At 38.5% G+C, this 12,901-nt stretch overlaps 1 protein-coding gene across 3 annotated transcripts in view; it reads right to left on the bottom strand.

Moving 5' to 3' along the window:
- Positions 1 to 12,901, bottom strand: part of adgrb3 (adhesion G protein-coupled receptor B3) — a 201,021-nt gene that overhangs the window by 32,516 nt on the left and 155,604 nt on the right. The gene's annotated exons all lie outside the window — the stretch shown is intronic.

Here is a 12,901-nt window from a genome sequence, read left to right as displayed (position 1 = left end):
TACTGTAATGCATTACTAGGTGGATGTCCTGCATCATTAATAAACAAGCTTCAGTTAGTTCAGAATGCAGCAGCAAGAGTTCTTACTAGGTCAAGAAAACACGATCATATAACCCCAATCTTATCGTCCCTACATTGGCTTCCTATTAAGTTTCGAATAGACTACAAACTACTGCTACTCACTTATAAAGCACTAAATGGTTTGGCTCCCATGTATCTATCCAGTCTCTTAACACGCTACAATCCGTCACGCTCCCTGAGATCTCAAAACTCTGGGCTTCTAGTAGTTCCTAGAATAGCAAAGTCCACTAAAGGCGGTAGAGCATTTTCACATTTAGCTCCTAAACTCTGGAATAGTCTTCCTGACAGTGTTCGGGGTTCAGATACACTCTCCCAGTTTAAGTGCAGATTAAAAACATATCTTTTTAGCAAAGCCTACACATAACACACATCACACACATCACATCACAAACTTGTGCTCCAGAACATCTGATCACATGCACATTATCAACTTGTGCTGTTAATATCATGAACAGCAGCTACGCTAATTCCTATCCACTGCTTCTCTTTCTCTCCCCATCCCGAGGCATCCTGAGGTTTGGCCAGCTCCAGTCACGTCCCACCTCGTGAAGATTATGGACCTATGGATGATCATGGAGAAGTAGATGCCGAGTGTTTAAAGGCCCTGGCATGGAGAAGCTGATGCTGGATCTATGATGATCACAAATTGTTCTGTATTGTTGAAAGATTTATGACCAAACTTTTGATGTCACCCATATGAGGATGGGTTCCCCTTTGAGTCTGGTTCCTCTCAAGGTTTCTTCCTCATATCATCTAAGGGAGTTTTTCCTTGCCACTGTCGCCACGGCTGCTCATCAGGGACAAACGCACACCATTCACCTTCACTGTTGTTTTCTGTAAAGCTGCTTTGAGACAATGTCTGTTGTGAAAAGCGCTATACAAATAAACTTGACTTGACTTGACTTGACTGATGTAGGTGAGGGGACCTGGGGTGCAGTCAGCGTTTACATTCATCCCAAAGGTGTTCAGTAGGAAAGAGATCAGAGCTCTATACCAGGTCACTCAAGATCTTCCTCTTCAAAGCATGTAAACTAGATCTCTAAGGAGCTCACTTTGTGCACAGGGGCATCGCCATGTTGGAACAGGTTTGGGTTTTCAAGTTCAAGTGAACGTAAAATTAAATTATAGTGCTTCTAAAGACATTCTGTACAATTGAGTGCCTTCAGTTTCGTGGAAACAGTTTGGGAAAGAACCACATATAGTAGGAAACTTCAGGTGACCCAATACTTTTCTCAATATAGTCTATTTTAGTTTATAATCTAGTTATAGTTTATAATATGTCCCTCTTTATGCCCTACTAGAACCTAGTAAATTCAGTACATGTAATCGTTTTAAACTAGAACTATAGTTCAGGACCAACTTAACACCCAGACCTAGTGAACTGGTGGCACTGGCTGCTCGGCTCCTTCTGAAATCTCAGTGCATTTTGCTGGAAAATTGCTGAGGATCTTAAGCCTACCATAGCAGTATCTATGGCAACAGAGTAAGTGCACTGTGTGGTTAAAGTCCAATGCAGCTGATGCTAAAGATGTGGGGGTGAGAATTGCTACCATTAGGTTTTTTGAGACCTGTTTAATAGCAGATGTTTTAAATATTATGTTTCTGTATACATACAAATTCTATTTCTTGGTAACCTCTCCATATTATACAGGTGGCATTAAAAAAAAATTTCTGATGCAAATGTAGATGCTTTCTGTGACGTAGCTTCCTGTGACGTAGCTTCCTGTGTTTGACTTGTTTGCCGCGAGTTACGTGTTTGTATCTCTCGGCGTCTTTCAAACAAACTTTGCTATCTATCTATCTATCCGTTTTTCCTCTTTTAATAATCCTTAATTGTTTTTGTCTTCCTGACTTGTGCCTGTAGTTAGTTAACTCGACTATAACTAGTGTTGTTTATATTTATTTTCTCTCACTCACATCTCTGTATAATAAATCTGTTCGTGACGATAAGCACTATGCCGGTTGTTTGTCTGCATTCGAGCACAGGTGAGGACTCGTTCGAGTTGCAAACGGTGGCGTTGGAGATGGAGGCATTGGAGAAACAGATTCGCGAGCTGCATGTAAAGCATGACCGGCTGCGAGAGCGGAAAGCGGCGCTGGAAACATCCCGGGCGGACGCGCACTCATCCCAGGTAAACTCCCAGGTTGAACCTAACGCTCCCAGCACATCAACTCCGTGTGCTTCTATGCCCAGGCCCAGCGCACCTACAACTCCGGCACCGGTGCAACATGGACCCTGGATGCGACCGCGGCGGAAGAGACAAGCCAAGCCCCGATCGAGGACGTCTCCACCTCCACCACCGGCCTTCGAGATCTCGACCGAGAACCGCTTCGTCCCCCTCCGCGAGACGGAACGCGACACTGTTATTCTCGGAGATTCCATCGTCCGGCATGTCCGCGCTACCCGAGCTAAAGGTAAGGTGCACACTCGCTGTTTTCCTGGTGCTCGTGTTCTGGATGTCGCTGCGCAGGTACCCGCGATCCTGAACGAGAACTTCGGAGCGGTTGTTCTCCATGCCGGATCAAACGACACCAGGCTGCGGCAAACGGAGATCTTAAAGAGGGACTTCAGGATCCTGGTGGAGACGGTACGCAGCACATCACCCACAACGAGGATCATTGTGTCAGGACCTCTTCCCACTTACCAGCGAAGGGGCTGAGAAGTTTAGTAGACTTTTAGCTCTAAATGAATGGTTACAGTCATGGTGTCGAGAACATAAACTTCTCTTTGTTAATAACTGGAACTGTTTCTGGGAGCGTCCTAGGTTCTTCCGCCCTGATGGCCTGCACCCCAGCAGAGTTGGAGCAGCAGTGCTATCAGATAACATCTCTAGGATACTACACACCATCTGACTGGTAAGACATCAAGAAATCTTCAACTATAAGAACACGCATACTACAGATCAAATAGTTACAAGTTCACACACAGCTCAGTTTATAGAAACCGTATCTATTCCTCGTGTAGTAAAACCAAGAATTACATACACAAGATCCAGAAATAATCTTATTGCAGTAAAAACTGAAAAATGCCAGATAAACAAACACAACAAAGTTCTAAAGTTCGGTCTTTTAAACATTAGATCACTCGCAGACCTCCTGATCAGCTTTGATAAAGTGCTGCTTGTAGGAGATTTTAATATTCATGTAGATGATGAAAACGATGCCCTAGGATTATCATTTGTCGATTTACTAAACTCTTTTGGAGTTAAACAAAACGTCACCAGACCAACCCACCGTTTTAACCACACACTAGACTTAATAATATCCCACGGAGCAGACGTCACTGATATAGATATTTTACCCCAGAGTGATGACATCACAGACCATTATCTCCTACTGTACACACTACCGGTAGAGCAGATTAACCGTGTTTCACCACGTTATCGACCTGGTAGGACTATTATTCCAACCACTAAGGACAGATTCATAAATAACCTGCCTGATTTATCTCAGTTTCACATTAAACCCATAAATGCTGATCATCTTGATGAGATGGCGAACAACATAGACCTTATCCTCACTAGCACTTTAAACTTTAAACGTTACAATATAAACTTCCACACCCTTCAGCGAATATTTAAGTATTTCTTCTCAATGGACAATACTATAGAAAATGCAGTTCAGATTTACTGTCCTCTGAAAACAACTCAACATACAGCCATTATTGTCTAAATAACTGGCAAGAAAAGTGAGTACACCCTCAGTGATAACAGCTGTATGTTGTGTAAAGATGCAAAGCCACATGTCCTATTCATCATGTTTATGTTTTTGTCTGCTTGACAGAATCAAACAAATTTGTGTATTGTTTTATAAGAGCAGTTAAAATTTGGTGTTTTGAGTTCAATTCTCTCATACTGACCACTGGATGCTCAACATGGTACCTCATGGTAAAGCCTTTCTGAAGATTTAAGAATTAGAATTGTTGCTCTCCACAAAGACGGTCTTGGCTATAAAAATATTGGTAACACCCTGAATCTGTTACAGTACAGTGGTCAGGGTCATACAGAGGTTTTCCAAAACAGGTTCCACTCAGAACAGACCTCGCAAGGGTCCATCAAAGAAGTTGAGTTCTCGTGCTGCACGAAAGGTGCAGAAGATGCTTAAAAAAACAGATGCATGAGTGCTGCAGCAGTGCTTTAGAGGATGCAGAAGCTGAAGGTCTGCTCGTCAGTGCTCAGACCGTACGTTGCAACAAGTCAGTTTGAATGAGCATCAGCCTGCAAACAGTTTGCTGAAGACGACCTGCCCAAGAGCATGAATTACTGGAACCATGTCCTGTGGTCTGATGAGACTAAGATAAACGTGTTTGGCTCAGACGGTGTCCAGCATGTGAGGCGACACCCTGTTGAGAAACACCAAAAAAGTGTTTTGCCTACAGTCAAGCATGGTGGTGGTAGCATCATGGTCTGGGGCTGCATGACTGCTGCTGGTACTGTGGAGCTGCAGTTTTTTGAGAGAAACATGGATTCCAATATGTACTGTGACCTTCTAAACCACAACATTTAATTAAATTAAATTCAATGAATTTTTAAAGCTCACTTCAGAAACTGGGATTTCCAACATGATAACGACCCCAAACACACTGCCAAGATGACTTGAGAGAGCTGCCTTGTTGAAGGCGAAGGTGATGGAGTGGCTCCTCAAGCGGAAGGTGGAGAAGCGCAATGTGTCTAACATCCATCACCTCTGTGATGTCATGATGGAGGAGTGAAAGAGGATCCCAGCAACAACCTGTGCAGCTTCGGTGAATTCCATGCCCAGAAGAAAGTGCTAAATAACAATAGTGCTCAGACAAAATACACTATATATATATATATATATATATTAAGGATGCACCGAATATTCGGCCACCGAAAATTTCCGGCCGAAAATGGCCCAAAAGTGCATTTTCGGTTTTCGGCCGAAAGACTTTGATCACCGAAAAAACGCGGCCGAAACAGTTTGTTGTGATGACGCAAACAGAAACCGCTGCCTGCACGTGCTTTTCTAAAACAATATGTCTGCGGTGTGGACGTATTTCAGTATATCTGAGAAAGACCCACGGATAGCGATGTGCAAAACATGTAATGCCGAAATTTTGTCTGTAAAGACTTTCTCCACGTCGGGTTTAATTTATCACCTGAAATCGCTATGCTGAATATGAGAGGAACAAAAGCAAAACCCCTCCGAGCATGCGCACTCCGTCTGCGGCGGACGTTTTTGGAAAAGCAGGAAGTTTCGCAGTGATATTGTTGTATTGTTGTTTCTTTAAGCAGTTGCACTTGTTCTGAATGCACTTGGTTTTTATGAAAGAACATATTTAATTGTACAACCTCTCAGCAGGCCAGAGGGCCTGTACATTATTATTTAATGTACACGAGTGCATTTAAGTTAAACATTTAAGTTAAAATTTGTATTTATTTTATCCTGTGCATTGTTGCAATGTGCTATAAATAAATATTTTCATGATTTGTAATTGATTTATTCTTTGAAACTTTAATATTAATTTATGCAATTGAAATGCCTTGATTTTAGTAAGTTTAGTGCACAGTCATAGCCATAAATGCAATGGTAATAATAATTGGCATAATTTCTTTCGTGTTTCGGTTTTCGGCCTTGCTTTCCTCTTTTTTCGGTTTTCGGTTTCGGCCAAGAATTTTCATTTCGGTACATCCCTAATATATATATATATATATATATATATATATATATATATATATATATATATATATATATATATATATATATACACACACACACACACACACATACACACACCCTATAATCTGAATTTCATTCAAATTGTGACCTTATACAATCTTATGTGTCTCAGCACTAGAAATCAAAGCCCAGGTGAAATGATCAGACCACAGAAAATGACAGAAAATGTAAAAATCTTTCTGTAATTACAAAACCTCTTGTTTGTTCGCCCCAAGTGGCAGCTACATCAGATCAATTTTAACCCAAAATTAGGAATGAAAATACCACTGTGCTTGTTACATTTGCTGCCTCATTATCCCCTTATGTCAGTGGGCAATTGTTGCTCTACACCTAACCAGTATGTTTCACTACAACAAAAATACTTTTATTTAAACAAAAAAAAAAGACAACAACTTTGAGCTAGGGACCTGACATATACAAACACTGGCCTTACATATTGCAGTAAAAAAGGAAAAACAGTGAGGGAGGAAAACAGAGAGAATATGGCATGAACGAGAGAGAGAGAGAGAGAGAGAGAGAGAGAGAGAGAGAGAGAGAGAGAGAGAGAAATAGAGCTAATAATAAATGCAATGTACTGGCAGCCTTAGATACAGCACCATGGAGACAGTGCGAGCTGCAGCCTGAGCTCGGCTATAATTCATTCAGCGCACTTCCGGCTCCTTGCTGGAGAGACCCATGAGAGTCATATCTGTGAAATGTTTGCTATTGTCAGCTGCTCTATCTTCGGACTGTATGATTACCTGGGAGGTTGGAAAACGAACTGGCACAGGACGGTTTATATTAGGAAGGATGAATCTACTGAGACCGATACTAATGGTTTGTTAAGAGGGACACTACACGGTGGTGATTTTGAGAATGAGACAGACAGAACCAGGCAAGGAAAAGTCTCTGCTCTCAATACACAACCACACAAGAGACCTGAAGCCCCATGCTTGTGTCAGATGTCTGTGACAACCAGTAATCAATTGAGGAACCAAAAAAAGCTCTACCACCAAACAAACCATGTAGCTATTGGGTTAAGGGCCTTCCTCAGGGGCCCAGAAGCGGCATCTTGTCCTAGCTGGGATTTAAACTCATGATCTTCAAATCCAAAGTCCACTAAGTCTAACCACTAAACTGCCACCACTACAACAAGAACTGGATTCATCAAAAGGGCAACATGGTGCAAAGAAAAACTATTTTTATCTTTAGCCATAAACAAAGCATTCATATTTATAAAAAAAAAGTTGTAAATGCACATTATGTCAGCTAGTATGAATAAAGTCGTATATTATGACCACTAGAGTTCAGCACCAACAGTGGATTGCTGGAACTATCAGCAAAAATCTATACCGATAGTTTTTCTGGGTTGCTTTATACAGTATGAAACCGGTCTCTAGAGGCAAATCACTGACAGCCTGTGCTGTTAATTTAAAGCGACTTTTTTATTCATTTCAGATGCAACTTTTAAAAATTTATTTGGAGTGTTACTCTTTGTTTGTACTCTTTTATTTCCTCAATATTTATTAACATAAATAATTTATTACTTCATTTCATTTAGCACATTTTCATTATTCAGCACTGTTTAAATAAAAAAAAAAAAAAAAAAAAAAATATATATATATATATATATATATATATATATATATATATATATATATATATATATATATATATATATATATATATATATATACACAGTACAGACCAAAAGTTTGGACACACCTTCTCATTCAAAGAGTTTTCTTTATTTTCATGTATAATTATATACATAACAAAACATTTAACTGAAAATATGTCATATTGTAGGTTCTTCAAAGTAGGGTTTAAGAGAATGCCAAGTGTGTGCAAAGCAGTAATCTAAGCAAAAGGTGGCTACTTTGAAGAACCTACAATATGACATATTTTCAGTTGTTTCACTCTTTTTTGTTATGTATATAATTCCATATATAATTCCACATGTGTTAATTCATAGTTTTGATGCCTTCAGTGTGACTCTACAATTTTCATAGTCATGAAAATAAAGAAAACTCTTTGAATGAGAAGGTGTGTCCAAACTTTTGGTCTGTACTGTATTTATATATTTGTAGTAAATCTCAGTACTATTTTACATTGAGTGTTTTATTTTTTATTATTATTATTTTTTTTAATCCAGTCCACATTTGAAAAAACTATTGGTTGATTAATTGGTTATCGGCAAGTGCGTTCCAACCTAGATATTGGGATCGATAAAATCCAACCTAGCTAACTGTATCAGCCGGCCTCTATTGTTCACAACAAAGAAAACTGTACCTGGAAGTTTATTTTTATTAAGGCTGTTAGTTTGTGACATTTATCTTTTCCATTCTCCATGCATAGCATTTGTTTACCACAACAATAACTTATCTGTTTTCAAACGTGATTTACTGTGACTTTACTACGTTCAAATTCCTGTTTTTAATGTTTGTATATTTGATTTATGCAAATAAAATTTTATTATTATACAAAATTTAATTCATATATTCTATATGCTTATATCTTCAAATGAACAAAATATCTGTTTATTGAAAAATAAATTGTCAAAACATTATAATATATTTTATATAGATTTTTTTCAAACATAGTTGTCAACTCGCCATCTGCAAAATACTATACAAATGTTTATACACAAATTGCTTCACCTTTCATACTCAAATGCTGTTTTATTTTTATTTTTTTACAGAAAGAAACAAGCTATCATGGGTGAATTTGTTTAAAGAAGAAATCCCCCATGCCCTCCTCAACAAAGCAGCTACTATAAGCTTCAAAATGCCTAGATAGTTAAACGCAATATGTGGCTTTTGCTGTATTTTTTATGTACACTTTTTTACAAAAAATTGGGGTTTTATAGTTATATTAAGCAAAACACCTACTTTAAAAAAATGTTTATCCGATGATTAGAAGAAGGAAAATCAGATTAAATCAAGTTTAAATCTAGTTTACTGTCTGGTTGTTTATACAGAGGGATACTTGTGTGAGAGAGGAACAGCACAGGGACAAACAGGACCAGGCCCGAATAGACTGATTGTCTTCTATCTGCCGTTGTTCATCCTGCAAACATCTATTAATCCACTCATAAACTGTAGTCAACTACTTGAAAATTGATACTGATGCTTTACACCTAGAACTACTTTATCTCACAAGTCCTACTCTAAAGACTGATCTCTCTGTGGAAAGGGTGCTACTTATTGTTGAATCTATGGATTGATGAACTGATTTGAGGTTTTTGCTGCTTTAGAAGACTCTATACATTTGTAGGCTTGGTGAATATGTGTTCAATACACCTGGCACATTGCAATGTAGCATTTCTCTGTGGTCCCTCGAACGTTTTTTTTACCAATGTCATGTCAGTGATACATAAGTATTAAACAGTTAATTAAATGAGTTATTTCTTATTTATCAACTTGATGTGCTTCATACGATAAAAAACCAATCGGATACAAAAATAAGACATGATTGACAGACTGGGAGTGTCTATAAGGAAGAGATCAAATCCGCTAATCATTCAGATGTTATTGAGAACAGAGAAAACTTGCTTAGCCTACAGCCCCCACCCACAGTCTCAAGTGGGAAGCAGCCAGAGACATGGTAGAGGTAAGGGCAATTTTCAAATCCATCCATGTTGAAAAGGTCACTATAAATAAATCTGTTCTGTGTCTTAATCTTAGTCATATCTTCTCATATAAATAAAATTTGATGATCAGAATAAATTGAATTTTAAAGACATTACACTAAAAAGCATAAATTAGCAAAATTCATTAAAAAATACGGTGTATATAGTAGAGGTCAACGATACCGAAAGCTAGTTTGGATCATACTTGCTGATAACCCGATTAATCAACCAATAGTTTTTAAAATGGATAGTAGATAAAAAAAAAATTAAATCAAACATAACACTACATGTAAAATAGTACTGAATCATGAAAATGTGCTAAATGAAATAAATATGAATATACTGCATTGATCATATTAAGTATTACAGTTACATCCAAAATGAATGATAAAAAAAAAAGACAAATAATAAATAAACAGCACATGTCAGTGATTCACCTCTAGAGGGCGCTCTCGTACTGTATAACGTAACAAAACCTGGAAAAACTATTGGTATGGATTTTTGCTGATGGCCGACAGTTCCAGCAATCAACTATAAGTACCAAATAATCAGCAAAACTGATGAATCCGTTGATGTTTAGTATAAAGCAAAGGTATTCTATCTATAGCCATAAATAAATAACATTCTGTAACTGAATTTGCAAACTGAATTCACTGAATTCTGGCTCATTAGCTGTGATAACCTAGCTTGTTTATGTTGTGGTAAAAAAAAGTTTGCCTACAGGCCACCTGTCCTACATTCTAATAGAAAAGCCACATCTGTCTGTGGTCTGCATTTGCCTTGGGGCTGAACTTTGGATGTCCATGCTGTATACTGTTATTGTGCATGAAAATCTTAGCATCACTAACAGGACTGCAAAGGAATGGAGAGACTATATCTGTTGCTGTATCGAAAATGGAACCTGGTGACAGCCTGTGGGTAAAATTGTTCTCTGTGGATAACATGTCTGGGAGATTGTAAGGATAGTGTGTGTGCAGGCTTTGTGATTGTTGTGAAGTTTGGAGTTTGCTGCCTGCGAGGAGTTCGAGCTATTCTCGCCAATGTTTGGAAAAATTTTCTAGTTGCAGAAAGTAGAAGTTTACTCTTCACTATTTCTATTCCTTATGTACTGAAGGAACTTGTTTTGAGATGGAGCGGAATTTTATTTCTTCACTTCCATTTCTTGCTATTTATATCTAGAAGCTTTAAACAACTTTGGCCTTTGGTGGCACACCGCCAGATGTTTGGGTGAGCAAAGGCACCGTCTGCTACCATCTGGAGTTTAGATCCTTTCTTTCTTTACATTTTGGCCTTTCCTTTGCATAGATGTTAATTTTCATTTCAAAACTTCTGAGTTTGGCCTCTATATTTCTGCTCTCTTCGAACAGTGGTTTCATTCCTTTACTCCTGCCCTGTGGAGGCTGTTGGTGATGCCACTTTGTTTTAGGGTTTTCCTTCGTAGCTCTTGTGTTTTTCTCACCAACTGCTGCTGTTGTACTTGGCTGACCTGGTGCGATGGGTCTAATCAGTTTTCCCTCTTTGCTTGTTTCCCCCACAGACATCTCTCTGCTCTTAATGTCTGGCTTGCAGTATTTACAGGTGAAACCCGGGGCTCAAGAGTAGATATTTATTGTAAGACATTTAAATGTTCCAATATTTTTGATGACTTGAAATATAAGTGGGCTAATATAAAAGGGGTCATGTTCAGAATGTCCCTCTGAACAATGCCAGAATCATATTTTGAGAAATTTTTTTTCAAATGTTTTACTCGTATCATATCTGTATTTGATAATAACGGTTGGCTTTTAAACAAAAAAGTTATTGATAGAGGTCGAGGCACAGATAGTTGATTGCTTCTGGTCTGCTGTCATTACAAGAGCGGTCTCTAGAGGTAGTTATTAACATATTCATATGGTTGGTCGGTGAATATAACAAATTAAAGCCTAAGTAAATAGGTTTTTTTTTAAGAAATGAAAAAACCTCTGCATGTAAAACAGTATGGGACTTTATTACTAAATCATGAAAATGTGCTAAATGAAATAAATAAAAATATATTCATTATATTAATAAATACAGAGGAGCATAAAAGACATGCCTTCAAACTGAAACAAAAAGTAACACTCCAAATAAATCAAAATGTTACATTCAAAATGAATAAAAAGACACTTCAAACAAACAGAAAGTGGCACCAGTGATTCACATCTACTGGCCATTCTTGTACTGTATAACGCAACCCGGAAAAACTAACAGCGTGGATTTTTGCCTATAGTTCCAGCAATTGAATATCGGTGCTGATTAATCAGCAAAACCGATGAATCAGTCGACCTCTAGGTAAAACGATATGAAACCTCCGAAGTCATTGTTCTATAAACATAAAGGCCATCCCAGATTCAAGGAAACACAGACGGAGAATCCAAGATGCTTTTAGACAGGCTTCTAAACATCTAATTGATTTTGAAAGAGGTTCATTATAAGGGCAGGATGCAGAAAGAGTGGCCAGCAGTGACTAAAGTGATATCAGCCTTTAGATTTACGGGAAAGACTTCTATGGGGACGTCTGTGGGGAAGAGAATCCATTTTTCAGGTGAATGAGAATGTCAATGTCGGACGTGATGTGACTGTCAGTGAGTAAAGCCTGTATCATCTACAGACAGGGTGGTGAAATAGTAAGGCTGCAGCAAATAAACCTCACATTACAAACACAAATGCATATTTTAGATTTCACCGTAACCGGAGGCACTGATCTACAGAGATGTTTAGATGAGTCATGGAGGCAAACAACATGTGAGTGTGGCATGTGCCCAGAGAAAGTTACCGCTCCACTGAAAGGAGCTCCTCTGGCTCTGTTCCGCTGTGTGGAGGCATTTTGCTGGCATAGTTTGGGTCTACTTGGCCCCTTAGATGAAAAGGTCAGCGCAAATCAATACAAAGTTATTCTGCATCCATCCACAGATCAAGAGGTCATTGATTGGCTTGATGAGTGTAAGAATTATGTAAATCATATGCTATGGCCTTTGCAGGCACCAGCTTTCCAATGACTTATGGGAGATCATCAAAACATGAACTGAGTGAATTTCTTTTAGAAGAACGGTGCTCCATCGCTCCAGTACAGGGCCAGAGAAGTGCAGAATCTGTCCCTAAATCTGTTCCTACGGTGGCCCAAAATCAGACATGGTATGCTGTGGGTTCCTTACAGTTTTACCTACCTTTATATTCACAATGAACATATCACTGTTTAGGGACAAACAGATAAACGTGTCAGAGGGTCAATTTTTTTATTCTGTTTGTTACAAAGCTAAAATGACCATGAAATAATAAATTCCTGAGTGCTATAATAAAATATTATACTCTACTACACCCATCAGGCAAAACATTATGACATTATAACAGCATGAGCGGTGAAGTGAATAACATCGATTATCTCTTCATCATGGCACCTGTTAGTGGGTGGGAAACATTAGGCAGCAACTGAACATTTTGTCATAATCCCAGCCACACCAAGCTGCCACTCCTGGGCCCCTAAACAAGGCCC

The sequence above is a fragment of the Silurus aristotelis genome (assembly GCF_946808225.1).
Source record: "Silurus aristotelis genome assembly, chromosome: 27".
Taxonomy (NCBI): Eukaryota; Metazoa; Chordata; class Actinopteri; order Siluriformes; family Siluridae; genus Silurus; species Silurus aristotelis.
The sequence above is the reverse complement of the archived record's forward strand: the minus strand, read 5'-3'. Positions and strand labels throughout refer to the sequence as shown.